We start from the raw sequence: 21,863 nt of genomic DNA, 5'->3' as shown, positions 1-21,863 counted from the left end.
GAGAGCTGTCACACAGACCGCTCTCCAGCGACCAACGATGCCGAGGTCCCCGGGTAACCAGGGTAAACATCGGGTTACTAAGCGCAGGGCCGCGCTTAGTAACCCGATGTTTACCCTGGTTACCAGCGTAAAATGTAAAAAAAACAAACAGTACATACTTACATTCGCGTCCCCCGGCGTCCGCTTCCTGCACTGACTGAGTGCCGGCCCTAACAGCAGAGCGGTGACGTCACCGCTGTGCTGTGCTTTCACTTTCACTTTACGGCGCTCAGTCAGTGTGGGAAGCGGACGCCGGGGGACGCGAAGGTGAGTATGTACTGTTTGTTTTTTTACATTTTACACTGGTAACCAGGGTAAACATCGGGTTACTAAGCGCGGCCCTGCGCTTAGTAACCCGATGTTTACCCTGGTTACCAGTGTAAAACATCGCTGGTATCGTTGCTTTTGGTGTCAAACACGACGATACACGCTGGTCTGACGACCAAATAAAGTTCTGAACTTTGTTCAACGACCAGCGATATCACAGCAGGATCCTGATCGCTGCTGCGTGTCAAACTAAACGATATCGCTAGCCAGGACGCTGCAACGTCACGGATCGCTAGCGATATCGTTTAGTGTGAAGGTACCTTTACTTGCCTGTGGTATGAAGATCTAACATGCAGTGGCAGTCTTGCTATCTGTATTTCGTTCCTTTCACACACACACTATCTGCAGACTAGTCTGTCACACTCCCTGTGAATGACTTTACCCTCCTTCTCTAAATTAAACTCTCTCTAACTCTCTTCCTCCCAATTAAGTTGCAACAACCCTTTTTTTTTTTCGAAAAAAAATCCTGCTAACTACAAGGCTTGGTTAACTATTTACCCAGGGGCAGACACAGGGGCTGGCTGGCAATTTTCAGCCTGGGGGGCAATCACAAGACAGTGGCCCTCGAGTTACGATGGCCTTCCTTTTCCCTGCTTATATCTGGCCACTGCATTAAAGTAGCAGAGATAACAGGATTTAAAAACAGGCTGGTACACAGATATGGGAACTGAACGGAGCTTGCTGCATAGATATGGGAGCAGAATCGACCTTACTACAGAGATATGGGAGCAGAATCGACCTTACTACAGAGATATGGGAGCAGAACCGAGCTTACTACAGAGATATGGGAGCAGAACCGAGCTTACTACAGAGATATGGGAGCAGAACAGAGCTTACTACAGAGATATGGGAGCAGAACAGAGCTTACTACAGAGATATGGGAGCAGAACCGAGCTTACTACAGAGATATGGGAGCAGAACCAAGCTTACTACAGAGATATGGGAGCAGAACCGAGCTTACTGCAATGATATAGGAGCAGAACGGGGCTTACTACAGAGATATGGGAGCAGAACAGAGCTTACTATAGAGATTGGGAGCCGAACCGAACTTACTAGATTCAGAGATATGGGAGCAGAACCAAGCTTACTGCAAAGATATGGGAGCAGAGTTGAGCTTACTATAGAGATATGGGAGCAGAACCGAGCTTACTACAGAGATATGGGAGCAGAACCAAGCTTACTACAGAGATATGGGAGCAGAACAGAGCTTACTACAGAGATAAGGGGGCAGACCCGAGCTTAATTAGTCTACTACATGGAACCAAGTCTGCTACATAGAAACTGGAGCAGAACTGAGATTACGACATACATACAGTACCATAATCTAGATTACTACATTGATAGAGTACCAGAGCCAAGCTTATTGCTTAGATATGGTGCCATAACGGAGCTTACTTACAAACATACACACAACAATACAGCTACACAGTGCCTAGTACTATCACCACTACACAGAGAATACATAATATTATAATATCACCATTACCTCTACATGAAACTACATTCTATACAAAGACCAATGATGCCACCATACACTCCCTGACAGAAGTTATGTCGCTTATCCATGTTATGTAAATAAAAGCTTATAACCTGACGTTAAATTCATCCATTGGTTGTATAAGTTATTCTTTTGAAAGCTGAAACCTTCCAAAATGTGGTTTAGGTTAAGAAAATAAATTGTTATCAAAGCAGAAATATTGATCAGTTAATGGACACAGAATGGTCAGATTTTGGCAAGACAAAATTTTTATTGCCCACAGACAAATAATTAACTTAAAATACAAATATATGTTGCATAACATTGGTGAATGAAGTTGTGGTGCTCATCTAGATTCTTAGCTTTTTGTCTTCCAAGCTTCCTCTTTCATCCTTCCCCAAACATGCTCAATGATGTTCATGTCTGGTGACTGGGCTGGCCAGTCCTTGAGCACCTTGATCTTTTTTGCCTGGAGGAACTTTGTTGTAGAGATGGATGTATGAGATGGAGCACCATCCTGCTGCAGAATTTGACCTCTTTTATGATTTGGAATATAAGAGGTAGCTAATACTTCTTGATATTTTAGGCTATTGATATTGCCTTCCACCTTGCAAATGTTTCGCACACCCCCATACTGAATGTAACCCCAGACCATGATCTTTCCACCAACAAATTTAACTGTCTTCTGGGTGTATTTTGGATCCATACAGGCTCCAGTAAGTCTCCTGCAGTGTTTGTGGCAGGCAGCTGTGGTGTAATTCTACTGAAGAGAAATCCACCTTCTGCCACTTTTCCAGTGTCCATCTATTTAGCAGGCTGTGGGAGTTTGCAAATGCCACACGGTTTTTTATTTGCCTTTTGTTTAGTGCTGGCTTCTGGGCACTGATTCGACCATGGAGGCCATTTTGAGACAGAATCCTACAAACTGTTCTAGTTGACACAGGGACTTGAGGTGACCAGACCTGTTGGAGCTCTGCTGCTGTGGAAGAGGGGCTTGCTTTGGATTTTCTAACCAACAAACATTCCTCCTGAGCATTTGTCTTGCGGGGTCTGCCGGACCTGGGCTAGTCAAACACATCTCCAGTCTCTTCAAATCTTTTTTTTAATTCTTTGTACTTGACACTGAGACACATTAAAGGTGTCCGCCACCTCTGCAGTGGATCTGGTCTTCAGCCTCTTGATAATCCAGGCTTTGGTCGCAGGGTGGATTTTTGGCATGTTGTCAGAGCTTAAGTTGCAGTTCAAGTGAAGGTCTGGGGTGCTGGGTTTCTTTTTATACACACACACACTAAATAACCGATCATTTACTGAGCACAGGTGAGGATGTAAACTAGGATTGGGTGCATTATATGACCAGGCGACAAAACTTTTGTCTTGCTAAAATCTGACCATTCTGTGTTCATTAACTGATCAATATTTCTGCATTGATGTCAATTTATTTTCTTAACCTAAATCTCATTTTGGAAGGTTTCAGCTTTCAAAAGAATAATTTATACAACCAATGGATGAATTTAACATCAGGTTATAAGCTTTTATTTACATAACATGGATAAGCGACATTACTTCTGTCAGGGAGTGTACACCTTTTACTACTTGTATACTACAATACTGATCATTAATTTTAAAAAAGCACAATACTAAGTGCCATTGTATACAGGAACTCTGTATTTACGGTCAGTGTAAAGATACTACAGTGATCACTGGTGACATTATACACAGGAGATCTGTATAAGGTGTCAGTGTACAGGTAATACAGTGATCATCACTGCCAGTGACATTATACACAGGAGCTTTGTATATAGTATACAGTGTATAGTGTCAGTGTACAGGTAATACACTGACTCACTAGTGATGTCTCTAGCTGAAGTCCTTCATCTTTGCTCTTCATTTTTATCCAGCACAGACTGCCGTCACTTCTTCCAGCCAGGACTCGTCTCTGCATAAAATAACACAGTTACCTAGAGCACGGCTTCCAGACCACATTCCCCACTTTTTCCCTTTCTTCTACACCATGTTCCAAATTATTATGCAAATTATATTTTTCTCGGATTTTCCTAATTGGTTGGTGCAAATGACAGTCAGTCTAATAAAAGTCATCACCCGTTAGAGTATACATCGAATTTTATTGAAGAAACCTCCCAATGATAACAGTATAATCTCCAAAATGAATAAAAACTCAAAATGCACTGTTCCAAATTATTAGGCACAGTAGAATTTCTAAACATTTGATCTGTTTTAAAGAACAGAAAATGCTCATTTGTGGAATTTGCAGCATCAGGAGGTCACATTCACTGAACAAAAAAGCTAAGCTAAACATCCTAACAGGCCAAGTCACATGTTACCATAGGAACCCTTCTTTGATATCACCTTCACAATTCTCGCCTCAATTGAACTTGTCAGTATTTGGAGAGTTTCTGCTTGTATTTCTTTGCATGAAGTCAGAATAGCCTCCCAGAGCTGCTGTTTTGATGTGAACGGCCTCCCACCCTCATAGATCTTTTGCTTGATGATACTCCAAAGGTTCTCTATAGGGTTGAGGTCAGGGGAAGATGGTGGCCACACCATAAGTTTATCTCCTTTTATGCCCATAGCAGCCAATTACTCAGAGGTATTCTTTGCAGCATGAGATGGTGCATTGTCAGCATGAAGATGATTTTGATCCTGAAGGTACAATTCTGATTTTTATACCATGGAAGAAAGTTGTCAGTCAGAAACTCTATATACTTTGCCGAGGTCATTTTCACACCTTCAGGAACCTTAAAGGGCCCAACAAGCTGTTTCCCCATGATTCCGGCCCAAAACATGACTCTTCCACCTCCTTGCTGACGTTGCAGCCTTGTTGGGACATGGTGGCTGTTATGAACTATACTTTTTGGCTCCCTCTTGTGGTCACTAGCGGTATGGCTCTTGGATACTCTTTCCCCAGGTTGGTAGTCACCTGGTTCGTTAAGACTCTGGGTGTTTCTATTTAAACTTCCTGGAGTCTTAGTCCATTGCCTGGCATCCATGTAACCAGTCCTTGTCTGGTTGCTCTTGTCTACTGGTCCTGATTTTTGCAACATAAGCTAAGTTCTGCTTTCTTGTTTTTTGTTATTTGTATTATTCTGTTTTTTGTCCAGCTTGTTCATAATGTGATTCCTGATTTTGCTGGAAGCTCTAAGGGGGCTGATATTCTCCCCCCATACCGTTAGTCGGTACGGGGGTTCTTGGATATTCAGCGTGGATATTTTTGTAGGGTTTTTCGCTGACCACATAAGTCCGCTTTCTATATTTCTGCTATTATTTAGTGGGCCTCTCTTTGCTGAATCTAGTTCATACTTACGTTTGTCCTTTCCTCTTACCTCACCGTTATTATTTGTTGGGGGCCTGTATCTACTTTGGGGTATCTTTCTCTGGAGGCAAGTGAGGTCTGTATTTTCTCTGAAAGGGTTAGTTAGATCTCCGGCTGGCGCGAGACGTCTAGAACCAACGTAGGTACGTTCCCCGGCTGCTATTAGTTGTGAGCTAGGATCAGGTATGTGGTCAGCTTAGTTACCACCTCCCTAAGAGCTAGTTTTTATGTTTGCAGACTTTGCTGTAGACCCTGAGATCCTCTGCCATTAGGATCACAACAGGTGGCCATCCACCAACCATCCACTACTCCATCCATCTGGACCACCCAGGGTTGCTCGACACTCATCAGTAAACAAGACTGTTTGGAAATCTGTCTTCATGTATGTCTGGGCCCACTGCAACTGTTTCTGCTTGTGAACACTGTTTAGGGGTGGCCGAATAGTAGGTTTATGCACCACAGCAAGTCTTTGAAGGATCCTACACCTTGAGGTTCGAGGGACTCCAGAGGCACCAGCAGCTTCAAATAACTGTTTGTTGCTTTGTAATGATATTTTGGCAGCTGCTCTCTTTATCCAATTAATTTGTCTGGCAGAAACCTTCCTCATTATGCCTTTATCTGCATGAACTCTGTCTTTGCTCTGTTTCAGTCACAAATCTCTTCACAGTATGATGATCACTCTTAAGTTTTCATGAAATATCTAATGTTTTCCTACCTTGACCAAGGCATTGCACTATTTAATGCTTTTCAGCAGCAGAGAGATCCTTTTTATTTCCCATATTGCTTGAAACCTGTGGTCTGCTTAATAATGTGGAACATCATTTTTAAGTAGTTTTCCTTTAATTAGAATCACCTAATAATAATAATAATAATAATTTTATTTATATAGAACCAACATATTCCGCAGCGCTTTACAACTTATAGAGGGGACTTATACAGACAACAGACATTACAGCATAACAGAAATCACAGTTCAAAACAGATACCAGGAGGAATGAGGGCCCTGCTGCTCGCAAGCTTACAATCTATGAGGCAAAGGGGAGACACAAGAGGTGGATGGTAACAATTGCTTTAGTTATTTGGACCAGCCATAGTGTAAGGCTCGGGTGTTCATGTAAAGCTGCATGAACCAGTTAACTGCCTAAGTATGTAACAGTACAGACACAGAGGCTATTAACTGCATAAAGTGTATGAAATGTATGTATCACCTGGAAAACTAATTATCACATGTGTTTAAGATTGATTTTAGTGATCCATTGAGCCCTGAGACACAATACCATCCACGAGTTTATTTGAAAAACAAAACAATTAAATCTTTATGACACTTAAATCCAATTTGCATAATAATTTGGAACATGGTGTACACTAGACATCTGAATACAGAGGTGCACCCACAAACAATATATAATTGGTTATTATGCAACCTCATAGATTGTAAGCTTGCGAGCAGGGCCCTCATTCCTTTTGGTATCTGTTGATCTATGTGTTTATTGCTATGCTTAATGTCCATTGTCTGTACAAGTCCCCTCTAAAATGTAAAGTGTTGGCACTATAGAAATAAAATTATCATAATTATTATTATTAACCGACCATTCCAAATATAAATTATAATCCATCACTGTGCACCCACTAACTATAAATAGCCACTTTCCCCATTTAATATATAAATTAATTAGCACCTGTACTCTTTCCCCCAATTCATTACCAGTCACTTCATCCTCAACGCCCCCCACTATATACCTACCACTCTAAAGGTACCTTCACACGAAACGACTTTGTAACGATATCGCTAGCGATCCGTGACGTTGCAGCGTCCTCGCTAGCGATATCGTTTAGTTTGACACGCAGCAGCGATCAGGATCCTGCTGTGATGTCGCTGGTCGCTGAATAAAGTTCAGAACTTTATTTGGTCGTCCGATCGCCGTGTATCGTTGTGTTTGACAGCAAAAGCAACGATACCAGCGAAATTTTACACTGGTAACCAGGGTAAACATCGGGTTACTAAGCGCAGGGCCGCGCTTAGTAACCCGATGTTTACCCTGGTTACCAGTGTAAAATGTAAAAAAAACAAACAGTACATACTTACATTCACATCCCCCGGCGTCCGCTTCCCACACTGACTGAGCGCCGCAAAGTGAAAGTGAAAGCACAGCACAGCGGTGACGTCACCGCTGTGCCCTGCTACTGCCGGCGCTCAGTCAGTCAGTCAGTGCAGGAAGCGGACGCCGGGGGACGCGAATGTAAGTATGTACTGGTTGTTTTTTTTACATTTTACGCTGGTAACCAGGGTAAACATCGGGTTACTAAGCGCGGCCCTGTGCTTAGCAACCCGATGTTTACCCTGGTTACCCGGGGACCTCGGCATCGTTGGTCGCTGGAGAGCGGTCTGTGTGACAGCTCTCCAGCGATCAAACAGCAACGCTGCAGCGATCGGCATCGTTGTCGCTATCGCTGCAGCGTCGTTTCGTGTGAAGGTACCTAACCTTTCGTGTGAAGGTACCCTAACCCCGATTCATTATAGTTACATGCCCCTCCCACCCCAATTCATTGTCATGTCTTTCTCTCTCACCCTCTATTCATTATCAACTGCTCTACCCCACATCCAATACATCATTTACTCCCCCACCCTTAAAATTAATTATTTGTTCTTCCCCTAGATCATCATTTGCTCTCCCCACCCCCTCTTCAATTGATCATTTGCTCTCCCCACCCCCACCTTCAATTAAATTGCGGTCCCCTGTCCCTCACACTGAATTTATCATTTTGCAGCCCCCCCACTTTAATTTGAAGTCCCCTTACTTCATTCATTGCAGTCCCCTATCACCCCCTCACTTCATCTGCAGTGCCCCTTCATCATTTGCAGCCCCCTATCCTTCCATTTCATCATGAGCAGTCCCACATCAGACACACTTCATCATGTGCAGTCCTGCAGTCCCCTTCCCCCGACTTCATCATGTGCAGTCCCCTTACCCCCCACTTCATCATGTGCAGTCCCCTTACCCCCCCACTTCATCATGTGCAGTCACCCTTACCCCCCACTTCATGTGCAGTCCATCTTACACTCCACTTTATCATGTGCAGTCCCCATTACCCCCCACTTCATGTGCAGATCACCTTACCCCCCACTTCATCATGTGCAGTCCCCTTTAACCCCCAATTCATCATGTGCAGTCCCCCTTACCTCCCACTTCATCATGTGCAGTCCCCTTACCCCCCACTTCATCATGTGCAGTCCCCTTACCCCCCACTTCATCATGTGCAGTCACACTTACCCCCACTTCATGTGCAGTCCATCTTACACTCCACTTTATCATGTGCAGTCCCCATTACCCCCTTCATGTGCAGATCACCTTACCCCCCGCTTCATCATGTGCAGTCCCCTTTAACCCCCAATTCATCATGTGCAGTCCCCCTTACCCCCCACTTCATCATTTGCAGTCCCCTTACCCCCCACTTCATCATGTGCAGTCACCCTTACCCCCCACTTCATGTGCAGTCCATCTTACACTCCACTTTATCATGTGCAGTCCCCATTACCCCCCACTTCATGTGCAGATCACCTTACCCCCCACTTCATCATGTGCAGTCCCCTTTAACCCCCAATTCATCATGTGCAGTCCCCCTTACCCCCCACTTCATCATGTGCAGTCCCCCTTACCCCCCACTTCATGTGCAGCCCCACTCCCCCTTCATCATGCGCAATCCCCCTTACCCCCACATCATGTGCAGCCCCATTCCATCATGTACAACCCCACTCTCCCCACTTCATCATGTGCAGTCTCCTTTATCCACTAAACTATCATGTGCAGCCCCACTCCCCCTTCGTCATGTACAGCCCCACTCAACCTTCATCATGTGCAGCCCTACTTACCCCCTAACTCCATCATGTGCGGTCTCCTTTAACCCCCAAATTCCATCATGTGCAGTCTCCTTACACCCCCCACTTCATCACTTGCAGTTACCCACCATAAAATTTCTTGTATAAAGAAAACAAAAAAGTTCTTCATACTTACCTCACCAGTCGCTCCCCTGCAGTGCCTCTCTGCTTCTAGCATCTGGGTCATGTCGGCGTGTGCGTGAGGACGCCATCGCTCATGCCCAACACCTAACCTGGGAGTATAGAGAACATGAAGGGAGCAGTAGCTGCGCAGCCGTCAAGGTGACAGCCAAGCATAGCTCCTGGCCCCAGCGCAGACGTGTGCGCTGACTGAGATGTGGCTGTGTCTGCTGCCGGCCATGTCACAGTACAGCAGACATGGCTGCGTACAATTTGCTGTGTGGCTGTAGCCACCACCAGGCAGCCGGCCCTGAACAGCTGCTGGGGGAGCGGCCCGGGGGGCATTTGCCTCTTTGCCACCTGGGCCAGTCAGCCCCTGGGCAGACATATCATTGGTACAGGGGCCCAAAAGGTAAGGGAGACCATTTCTACCTCCAAAGCGGGTGCAATTTTGCATTATGATGAGCTCTTTGGCTGCAAAGGGCCCATACATTGTTCTTGCACAGGGGCCCTTTTCTGTCTGTATCCGCCATTGTGTTAACCCCTCTGTGACCTGCAATGTTCCCTTCGATATCATTACATTAGAATTATACATAATACTATAAGCAGTTGCATCAAACGTCAACATATAACAAATGCATTATTGCAGCACATATAGGCCATAGCAACATCTTCAGGGGTGTCAGACATCTCTCTTTTACATGTGCACCAGTTGGGGACTTTAAAAATCTGAGGTGTGTTTGTGCAAAATGAAACCCTACCACAATTGACCGATCATACACGAGAATAGTATGCAAAAGGTAATGCCAGGGGCCTCATGAATATGCTGCATAAATGTGCCAGCTATTTTATACACAGTTCTCTACATTTTGTTAATCTGTGTTGTAGTTGAAGCTCCACCATCATATTTCACGTAGATTAAGTAATCCATAGATTGTATTTGCAGTTAGAAAATCAATGTGTAGCGTCTAGTCAATGGTGCTGCTGATTTCCTGCTTGGTCATCAGCTTCATCTGCATTTTTCTTCATCCAGTTTAGGATAAATGAGCAGGTCGTCTCCCCAAGGTAAAGCTCAGGACACTAACCAATAGTTTGTTTATGCCGTACTGTAGCCTATTGGCAAGCCTTCAGTTTATCGGTCCTGTGCACATGAAATAGCGCAGAACACTCATGGCAACTTCATTTTCTTTCAGTGAGTACAGAATTATTGTAAAAATTCTATACATTTTCTTCTCCGTACATTTACATTCTAAACATTGAAGAAAACCGTCCTCTAGGAATTACACATTCATGAAAATATCGAGGACATTTATTATGCTAAATGAACCAAAATTCTTGTGCAATTTGCACCAAAGAAAAATGTTTATGTCCTTCCACCACATTTATTATGCGCTTATGATTTATTTTTAGTGACTTGTTCAATATCATAAATGGAGTTTTGTGTCCGATGCTGGATGCTGGGATTAATCTGAATTTGTTTCAATAATATGGTTGAGTTTCTTGCCTTGGTTGGATGTCTTTGTGGTAGGGAGTATAATCCCATAATGTGATTCAAAGAAAATCATGGCATGTTGCTCTATACATAGTAAGCTGGCCAACGTTTCAGTCCAAATTGGACTTTGATCATATCCGCGGGAAGAAGGGTCAGGGGTGTTTGTGCTATGATAAAGCTGACATATCATGCAAAGACATTTAGAAATCTATGAAGACTTTCTTGTCTCCAATTTGTATATTTTGAATAAGAGCATTGCTTGCCGTATGGCGTCTAATATATTGAATAGAAATGTCAGAATATATTCACACAAAGCAAATGTATTGCAAAAATTTCTGTGACAAATCTGCCATGTGGGAATATACTCTAAAGTAGATTTGGGCAAGCTGCAGCCAGCCCTCTGGCTGCTCCAGTCTGGCCCATGAACCGAGACAGCTGAAGAGCTGAAACAATGATCCCCCAAGCCCTCCCCCGATGCCATCCATTCGCCACTGTTGCCACTTCCTGCATCCTAAAGAAGCAGACAGTGGTGAATAAGCGATGTGAAAAAGACTTGTATATACTAATAGGTCACAGACTGCACATGAGTCAACAGTGTGATGCAGCAGCAAAAAAGGCAAACACAGTTTTAGGATGTATTAAGAGAAGCTTAGAGTCTAGATCACATGAAGTAATTATCCCCCTCTACTTCTCCTTGGTCAGGCCTCATCTGGACAATAGATATCAAGGAAGAAAAGAGAAAATGCGGCACTCACCCTGATGAATTGCAAATTAAAGTCCTTTATTCATCATAACTTGACAACGGACATAGCAAGGAGAGGTGGCTGGGAGAGATCAGCGGTGCGGGGAAAGAGAACAGGACTACGATCGTTTCGCGCTTGTCCGCTTCCACGGGTCCACCCGTGAGCACCACCCTAACATTGCTGACTATACACGTGCTATAGGAGTCTTGCAGTGGAATCCTCGGGCTGTGAGTACACCACCCGCTACGTGATACCTAGTGCCGTTCATGCTTTACACTCATCTGGACAATACTGTGTCCAGTTCTGGGCACCACATTTTTAAAAAGAAATTGAAAAATTGGAGCAAGTTCAGAAAAGAGCTACCAGGATGGTGAGCGGTTGAAAACTATGCCCAGCGAGGAATGGTTAAAGGATCTGGGAATGTTTAGCTTACAAAAAAGAAGGGTAAGAGGAGACTTAATAGCTGTCTACAAATATCTGAAGGGATGTCACAGTGTAGAGGAAGCATCTTTATTCTCATTTGCACATGGAAACAGAAGCAACGGAATGAAACTGAAAGGGAGAAGATAGAGATTAGATATTAGAAACAAAATTTTGACAGTGAAGGTGATCAATGAGTGGAACAGGCTGACATGAGAGGTGGTGAGTTCTTCAATTGAAGTCTTCACACACAGGTTGGACAGACATCTGTCTTAGATGGTTTAGTGAATTCTGTGCTGGATGAGCAGTGGGTTGGACATGTTGGGGGGAACGAGAGCAAGATGAGTACGTGTTGTTTGTATGTATAAATGGAGGATATGTGGAGGATCTCATTGTATATATGGAGGCTCTCTGGGGCTCACGCTGTATATAGTGTGGCTATGTGGGGCTCACTCTGTATAAAAGGAAACTATGTGGGGACCTACGCTGCATATATGTAGGCTATATGGGGCTCACGCTGTATATATGGGGGCTATGTGAGGCTCAAACTGCATATAGGAGTCTATGTGGGGGTTAGCGCTGCATATAGAAGGCTATATGAGGGCTTACATTGCGAACAAGAGGCTATGTGGAAGCTCATGCTGTATGTGGTGCCTCATATTGTATATAGAAGGCAATGTGGGGCTCATACTAAATGTAGGAGGCTATGTGGGGGTTCATACTGTATATAGGAGGCTATGTGGGGGCTCATATGGTATATAGAGAGGCTATGTGGGGGCTACATACTGTACACAGGGAGCTACAGTGGGGCAAAAAAGTATTTAGTCAGTCAGCAATAGTGCAAGTTCCACCACTTAAAAAGATGAGAGGCATCTGTAATTTACATCATAGGTAGACCTCAACTATGGGAGACAAACTGAGACAAAAAAATCCAGAAAATCACATTGACTGTTTTTTTTTAATTTTATTTGCATATTATGGTGGAAAATAAGTATTTGGTCAGAAACAAAATTTCATCTCAATACTTTGTAATATATCCTTTGTTGGCAATGACAGAGGTCAAACGTTTTCTGTAAGTCTTCACAAGGTTGCCACACACTGTTGTTGGTATGTTGGCCCATTCCTCCATGCAGCTCTCCTCTAGAGCAGTGATGTTTTTGGCTTTTCGCTTGGCAACACGGACTTTCAACTCCCTCCAAAGGTTTTCTATAGGGTTGAGATCTGGAGACTGGCTAGGCCACTCCAGGACCTTGAAATGCTTCTTACGAAGCCACTCCTTCGTTGCTCTGGCGGTGTGCTTTGGATCATTGTCATGTTGAAAGACCCAGCCACGTTTCATCTTCAATGCCCTTGCTGATGGAAGGAGGTTTGCACTCAAAATCTCACGATACATGGCCCCATTCATTCTTTCATGTACCCGAATCAGTCGTCCTGGCCCCTTTGCAGAGAAACAGCCCCAAAGCATGATGTTTCCACCACCATGCTTTACAGTAGGTATGGTGTTTGATGGATGCAACTCAGTATTCTTTTTCCTCCAAACACGACAAGTTGTGTTTCTACCAAACAGTTCCAGTTTGGTTTCATCAGACCATAGGACATTCTCCCAAAACTCCTCTGGATCATCCAAATGCTCTCTAGCAAACTTCAGACGGGCCCGGACATGTACTGGCTTAAGCAGTGGGACACGTCTGGCACTGCAGGATCTGAGTCCATGGTGGCGTAGTGTGTTACTTATGGTAGGCCTTGTTATATTGGTCCCAGCTCTATGCAGTTCATTCACTAGGTCCCCCCGCGTGGTTCTGGGATTTTTGCTCACCGTTCTTGTGATCATTCTGACCCCACAGGGTGGGATTTTGTGTGGAGCCCCAGATCGAGGGAGATTATCAGTGGTCTTGAATGTCTTCCATTTTCTAATTATTGCTCCCACTGTTGATTTCTTCACTCCAAGCTGGTTGGCTATTGCAGATTCAGTCTTCCCAGCCTGGTGCACGGCTACAATTTTGTTTCTGGTGTCCTTTGACAACTCTTTGGTCTTCACCATAGTGGAGTTTGGAGTCAGACTGTTTGAGGGTGTGCACAGGTGTCTTTTTATACTGATAACAAGTTTAAACAGGTGCCATTACTACAGGTAATGAGTGGAGGAAAGAGGAGACTCTAAAAGAAGAAGTTACAGGTCTGTGAGAGCCAGAAATCTTGATTGTTTGTTTCTGACCAAATACTTATTTTCCACCATAATATGCAAATAAAATGATAAAAAAACAGACAATGTGATTTTCTGGATTTTTTTGTCTCAGCTTGTCTCCCATAGTTGAGGTCTACCTATGATGTAAATTACAGACGCCTCTCATCTTTTTAAGTGGTGGAACTTGCACTATTGCTGACTGACTAAATACTTTTTTGCCCCACTGTATGTTGGGGCTTATATTGTATAAAAGAAACCATGGTGCTCATACTGTTTATAGTGAGCTTTGTGCGGGCTCTTATAATATATAGGAGTCTGTGTGTGGGCTCATATGGTATATAGGGGCTGTGAGAGAGTTCATACGGTATATAGGGGGATTTCAGCACACTTAATTCTGCTCAATATTAAAGGGCCACTGTCACCCCCCTCCAGCCGTTATAAACTAAAAGAGCCACCTTGTGCAGCAGTAATGCTGCATTCTAACAAGGTGGCTCTTTTAGTTTTGGTTCAAGTATTCCCAAAATAAAGCGTTTGAAACTTATCCAAAATACCTGTCTTTAGCCAGGGAGGCGGGTCCTCACTCCCCAGCTTGAACCGCTACTCTGCCGTCACTCAAATCTTCAGGGGCTTTCGGCGCCGCCCCCTCCGCGCTTTTTTCGCTTCAAAACCGGCGCCTGTGCTGTGTTTAAGCTCTGGCCGTCTGATGTCCCAGCCAGGCTTGCAGACTGCGCCTGTGCGGGCATTGCGGCCACCCACCTTGGGAATCCCAGCCCCGCAGTGTGTTATGCATTATGCACAGTGCGTGGCTAGGATTCCTGGGCATGCGCACTGCGTGTGTCAGCCTGTCACCCCGGTCCCCCGCCTTACAGCATCTGTATACTGTATTCAGCTGATCGTGCCTTCTCATACAGTATACAGTACAGGATACAGTACAGTACAGTATACAGTATACTGACGCTGTAAGGCGGGGGACCTGGGTGACAGGCTGACACACGCAGTGCGCATGCCCAGGAATCCTAGCCCCGCACTGTGCATAATGCATAACACACTGCGGGGCTGGGATTCCCAAGGTGGGTGGCCGCAATGCCCGCACAGGCGCAGTCTGCAAGCCTGGCTGGGACATCAGACGGCCAGAGCTTAAACACAGCACAGGCGCCGGTTTTGAAGCGAAAAAAGCGCGGAGGGGGCGGCGCCGAAAGCCCCTGAAGATTTGAGTGACGGCAGAGTAGCGGTTCAAGCTGGGGAGTGAGGACCCGCCTCCCTGGCTAAAGACAGGTATTTTGGATAAGTTTCAAAACGCTTTATTTTGGGAATACTTGAACCAAAAACTAAAAGAGCCACCTTGTTAGAATGCAGCATTACTGCTGTACAAGGTGGCTCTTTTAGTTTATAACGGCTGGAGGGGGTGACAGTGGCCCTTTAAGTCATTTAATTAATATTAATATAAATAATTAGAATTAATATGTTATTGTTAATATTGAGCAGAATTAATTTCAGCCTATTGGTTCAGCCTTCTACAAGAGTCACTGTCTCTCATGTGGCCCCTCGGGAAAATTCATTGCCCAACCCTACCCTAAAAGTAGGTTCAGGCCTAAAGGATAGCAACACATTTTTGTTTTGTATTATCTGTATCAGTATGACTGCTCTTATAGCGCTGTCTTTCTGCTGGTCCCCACTCGTCTTTGTTGATGTGGCAGCAGTGATTTTTTTGTCTACACTACCTAACCACTGCAGCCAATCACTGGATTCAGTGCTCATGCTTAATTAGCGCTGAAACGGCAGTAAGAAAGCACTGGAACGGCACTAGGTAGGTAAAGCTGATTTTTGTTATTTTCAAAAAGACCAAGTCTTTAGTACACCAGCATACACCTCTAATGTCATCATGCCTAGGCCATTTAAGCCCAGTCAAGGTGGCTGTGCACCAACTGAATATTCATATGGTAGTGCACACTGCTGCCACTTGTTTTCCAAGAGTCAATCTACACTTCCCACTTGATGCTGCTAGAGCCAGATGCCTAATTATTTTACTCGGCTGCTCCTGAGTTCTACCAAACATCATACTCCACTAACAGTACTAACAGAACTGCAGTTCTAGATGTATATGTCAGGAGGTTGAAGAATATTCCCTTTGCACATCCTGGGTAAATAGTTATTTTACAGATCTGTAAATGTAATGTGATATGTAACATATGTACAGCCATTTGAAATGTTTTATATGTGATTGCTGCTATTGTTTATAGGTAAAGTTGAGTACCCTAGTTTTGCCACAAGATGGGGTGCAGCATAGTTTTAGCTACAGTCCTGTGAATAGGTAATTGTAGGAGGGGTCATTGTAGTTATGGGAAGATAGCTTCCTACATAGAGTCAGTAGGGCCTGGGAGCCCATAGAGCTCGGGTGGGCTATTAACCCGAGCAACATAGATACCCCGCAACATTGAGCTTAAGGAAAGTGCCCAGCCATCCAGAACTAGGGGACTAGCATAGCCCCTGCAACGCTAGCATCATCAGCTTCAGGAACAAAAAGCTACAGTGAAAGGACACTGCAGGAAAGACGGGCAGGTCGCTCAACATGTAGCAGATGATAGCATGGGCTGAGGCCCTCAGAGCCGGTGCAAAGCGGCTGAGGGAAACCCCAAATGTGAAATATCTGGACAGGGAGGATGCTGAGATACTGTGTGATATGGAAGGACCCGGGCTCGAGCCGTGTGACAGGGAGAGGAGTGAAGGGAAAGCTGAAGTGATGTATAATGTAAAATCTGATGGTAACGCTGTAATGGATCTGGATGTGCCGCGAAGAAGTGAGAGTAAAGTTTTGCATTTTGAGTTATACCTGGACTGTGTCTCTGTTTATTCACAAGCGACCAGAGAAGACCCTTAAGAAGAGAAAAGGGACCCTGCCATTGCAGAAAATGGATAGACAAGTAAGCTGCCAGGGAGATTTTTATGCAGAGGGAGGCCAGGGCACGCAAAGCCTGAAAAGCTCAGCCACGACTACGGCCCTTGCCGACCTCTACATATACACCCTCAACTCTGCTGTATCAAGATACCTGCCATCCTACTCCACTCTGCTCCTCCAAGGTATTTTACAAAGCCTCAACTCTGTTACATCGTGGTACCTGCCATCCTACTTGCCTCTGCTATTTCAAGGTGCTGTTCACACCCTCAACTCATCTCCATTAAGGAACCTGCCAGCCTACTTATCTCTGCTATTCCAAGATACTGTCTCCATTCATACTTTTCTTGCACTAAGGTGTGAGACTAACTACTCAATTCCAACTGTTCATGCTACAAGATGCACTTTCTCCAGACAGGGGAGTAGCCTCATCTACCTTGGCCCTTATTCTCGAAGCCTCTCACTGTGCCTCTCTTACTCGTTTTTTTCTGCACCTAGTCCATTTTTCTCCAGGCTATACTTAGACCTGCAGAGCAACCAGACCTTACTGTAGCAATTTACAAGCTCAAAGGTATATGAATCCTCTTCCACAGAACCTAACAGCCTGCTCCTGTTTTGAGCACACCCACAGCTCACCCAATATTGGTTTTCTAACTGGACTTACTATATCCACACCCCAGCGGACTCTCTTGAGGTATTTTGGCCTGGATGATGACTCATTTGTTTGATACAGCTTCAGCAATGTCGCACACTGAGAACCTTTGGGCTGACTACACTCAGTCTCTCTTGTTGCTCAGCTTAAATTTCAGGCCCTGCCAGTACAAGTAACTTAATCATTCACCTCTCAAAGGTTTGCTACCACAGGCCCAGGCTTACTACTCCTGACCATCCCACTGTCCTAGCGATCGGGTCCCAGTCTGTAACTTACACAGTACTCAGGTCTCACCACTTTGCAATTTCTTGTTATTCCTCAATTTGGTGAAATCTGTTTTCTTTCTCAGGCTCTTGGTGCTTTGTTCTTGCAGCCCATTGGCTTTTATTACAATTTCTGGATCCAGGCCAGCTCCCTTCTCACATGGAGCAGGTTCCCTTTGTACATAGTGTGGCTTCAGCCACATTTTATCTGCTTTCCACTGCAATATCATCTACAACATTTACTATCCATAAACAATGCCACATTATACAGAATTATGTGAATAATTAAATGTATACATCACATTAAAATTATTTGTACAGGGCAAGAACAAATAAACAACAAAATGCAGTCCTTTACTGGGGTAGGAGAGTTAGTATAACGTTTACTCCTTACAATAACATAGAGTTGTCAGTAACTCTACGCCCAATTTAATATAATTTAATATGATTTTGTGACAATAAATTTCCTTTAAAGTTTGTCTGGAACTGATATAAATATGTCTACCAGAACACAGGACTCAGGATACATTCAGTACAGAGCTATTTAGACGATACATGATTAGCATACTCTAAATATACTGAGAATTTAGGTCTTTATTCTGTACATATTCAGACATATGGCTATAGACTGCAGATCAATCCAAATTTATCACAGCGCGAACACTCTGTGTTACATTTGGCACTAGATATTGCAAATGTTTAGACATTTCTGACAATTTTTTTTTCTTACTTTTTGCCAATCACTTTCTCTTATGCAAAAGTGTCTAGTGAGAAACACAAATCTGTTCTTTTTGGCACAAAACAATTATGCGTGTGTCTAAATTGAATTGCGTCAAAAAAGGAGGAGCAACATCCACCAAATTTCTGGAACAACCAAACTTGAGGCAGTATATCTGTGTATTGTGTATTTTTTTCCTATAGTTTATTAGATTTGTGTACTACTGTTTTCTTCCAGACAATGAGAATATTTTTTCTACATAGACTAAATGGAGTTTTATCATAATATTCCAGATGCAGAAATAAATTCGTAGCATAAGATATAATTCTTGATTTTGTTATTTGATGCTCAGTTTGTGAGTGATGAATTACCAGAAGATGAAAATTTGCAATGAGATTGGGCATAAGATTTAGGTCTCGAGGGCACGACCATTGCCATTTCAGTGTTTAATATTGGACAAATATACAACTTTTACCAAACCTATAATGGCCACCATAGTCTTTTGCAGGGTGCATTATTTTAGAGTAACATCTTCCCTACACAAACAATGCACCTAACTCCTAAGCGGAAAATTGGCCCTATGCACAGTAAAGACACTGCAGCATCCAATTTAGTAAAAGATCAGTCCATATTTTTTTGGATCTCTACATATTTTATATTGTACACTTTTATTACTATTGAGTTTCAATAAGAAGGACTGGATCGTCCTCTAGAAATCTTTGCTCCCTTTTTCTGCCCACCCCCTACATACACTCAGTCCCATATAGTGTATTTATAAAAAATTAAAAAAATACTGTGATTTACATTTTCTGAACTTTATCCACCATTGTATGTCTATATGTTGCTTATTATATACGACCCTATGGAAATGTACCACATTCACTATCACTATGCTGTAGATAAGGAATATAAGAAAAAAACAATAAAGGATAAGTGCAAGGCACAATAAACTGAGACTGAAATAGGTATATTTTATTTATTATTTAAAAATGGACATAACATGTCAGACACAAGATTGTCAAAACTGGTGGGAAATAAATGCATACTAAATATGCTGTAAATATTTGAACAGCACGATATAGGCATTTGATAATAATGACTCCTTGACCAAGCTACGTGCGAAACACGCCTCGGGTGCTTTTCTCCTCTTGACTGGTAATACTTTTTCATGCTACTGTTTACATATTTTACTCATTTCATAAATATTATTTTCACTCCATGATACTCTATACTCTAACTTACTGAGCCTTAATACTATCTATCATACTTATATATATATATATTGGTTGCTGTCTGCAATTTTGTGACTAAACTGTGTACACTTTATTATCAAATGCCTGTATCATGTCGTGCAAATATTTATATTTAATATTCATTTATTACCCACCAGTCTTGACAATCTTGTGTCTTACATGTTATGTTGATTTTTAAATATTCAATAAAAATATACATATTTTATTCTCATTTTACCGTGCCTTTCACTTATCCTTTATTGTTTTTTCTTCTATCTATCTGTGCTTATTGGCCTATTATCCAATGTTCACCAAACCTATGTCTTATATAGCTATGGAATATAGTCAAGGCTTCATTTTGTCAAGTGCTTTTCAAATATTACAAGCAAACATCTAAATGAATGCTAAATATTTGAGAATTTGCATAATAAACTTCTAGCTTGATTTCATGTCTTATGTTTAATCATTTGTATTCTTAGTATTTTCCTTTATTTAAAAACAGGAGATTTTCAAAATTAAAATAAATGAGATTATAGTACTGGGCTAAAAAAATATATTTCTTTAAAACAATATCCCATCAAGACAAAAAAAAGCCTAATTCCTTCTATATCCATAAAGTTTAACTTTTATTAAACTTTTATTAACGCTAACCTTCAGACTGATCTATAAAACATTCTGCTGCTCTAACCATTTTATTTACAGCATATTCACTGTTTATTGTTATTTCATATTTAATAAAACAAGTTTGATATGCAAAAAAGTAGTATTTTACATAAATCCTTACATATTATGATAAATGTAAAAGCATTCTGTAGCTCATGTATCAGCAGTAAACCAGGTTGAATGGACAACATTGAATTATCTTGTAATATTCAATACTGTATAGCAGAATTATAATACGTTATTTACCTAATATAATTATTTTTTTACTATGATACCGTTTGTAAATCAATGTAATATAATTATTTTCCTAATATAAGTTGTGAAACTTTGCAAATTTAGTTTTTAAATAAGGGACCTATGGGATGTCAAACAATAATATTCTATTTCTATATAAATCTATGTGTCTGCAGTAATGATCTTATTTTCTATCTTGCTATTGGAAGGCAGCAATTCTGCAAAATCATTTCTAGCTATGGAAATTATAACAGCGTTCAACCAGTTTCCATATATTAAACAATATAACAAATCAGCTTTGCCCTGTTTTAGTGATAAGAGGCTTTTATGTGTTTTAGTGGAAGATGTCCAAAAGAGAACCTACTATCTAGTGCACCTACATGCTGTTTATGCAAATAAAATGGATTTCCAGTCTGTTTTATGGTCTAGGTTCTTTACCAAGCTTCTACCTTATATATAAGGAAATGCTGCAATCCCCCAACCTAGGTCTCATTTCCCATTATCCTGTAGACTGTAAGTTTGCAAAGGCAGGGAGGACCCTCCTCTGTACCTGTCTGTCATTGTTAGCTTGTTCATTGTAATTTCTATGTTACCCCTTCTCATTTACAGCACCATGGAATCAATGGGGCTCTAAAAATAGATGATGATAATAATAATAATATATTTATTGTTCTCTTTACTCAGCCATTACATTACAGCACAATGGAATCAATGGGGCTATAATAATAATAATAATAATAATAATAATAATAATAATATATTTATTGTTCTCTTTAATCAGCCATTACATGATAAACAGCACCATGGAATCAATGGGGCTCTAAAAATAAATAATAATATATTTATTGTTCTCTTTAATCAGCCATTACATGATAAACAGCACCATGGAATCAATGGGGCTCTAAAAATAAATAATAATATATTTATTGTTCTCTTTAATCAACCATTACATTATAAACAACACCATGGAATCAATGGGGCTCTATTAATAATAATAATAATAATAATAATAATAATATATTTATTGTTCTCTTTAATCAGCCATTACATTATAAGCAGCACCATGGAATCAATGGGTCTCTAAAAATAACTAATAATAATATATTTATTCTTCTCTTTGATCAACCACTACATTATAAATAGCACCATGGAATCAATGGGGTTCTAAAAATAAATAATAATATATTTATTGTTCTCTTT

This window comes from Ranitomeya variabilis, chromosome 1 (genome assembly GCF_051348905.1).
Source record: "Ranitomeya variabilis isolate aRanVar5 chromosome 1, aRanVar5.hap1, whole genome shotgun sequence".
In the NCBI taxonomy this organism is placed as follows: Eukaryota; Metazoa; Chordata; class Amphibia; order Anura; family Dendrobatidae; genus Ranitomeya; species Ranitomeya variabilis.
The sequence above is the reverse complement of the archived record's forward strand: the minus strand, read 5'-3'. Positions refer to the sequence as shown.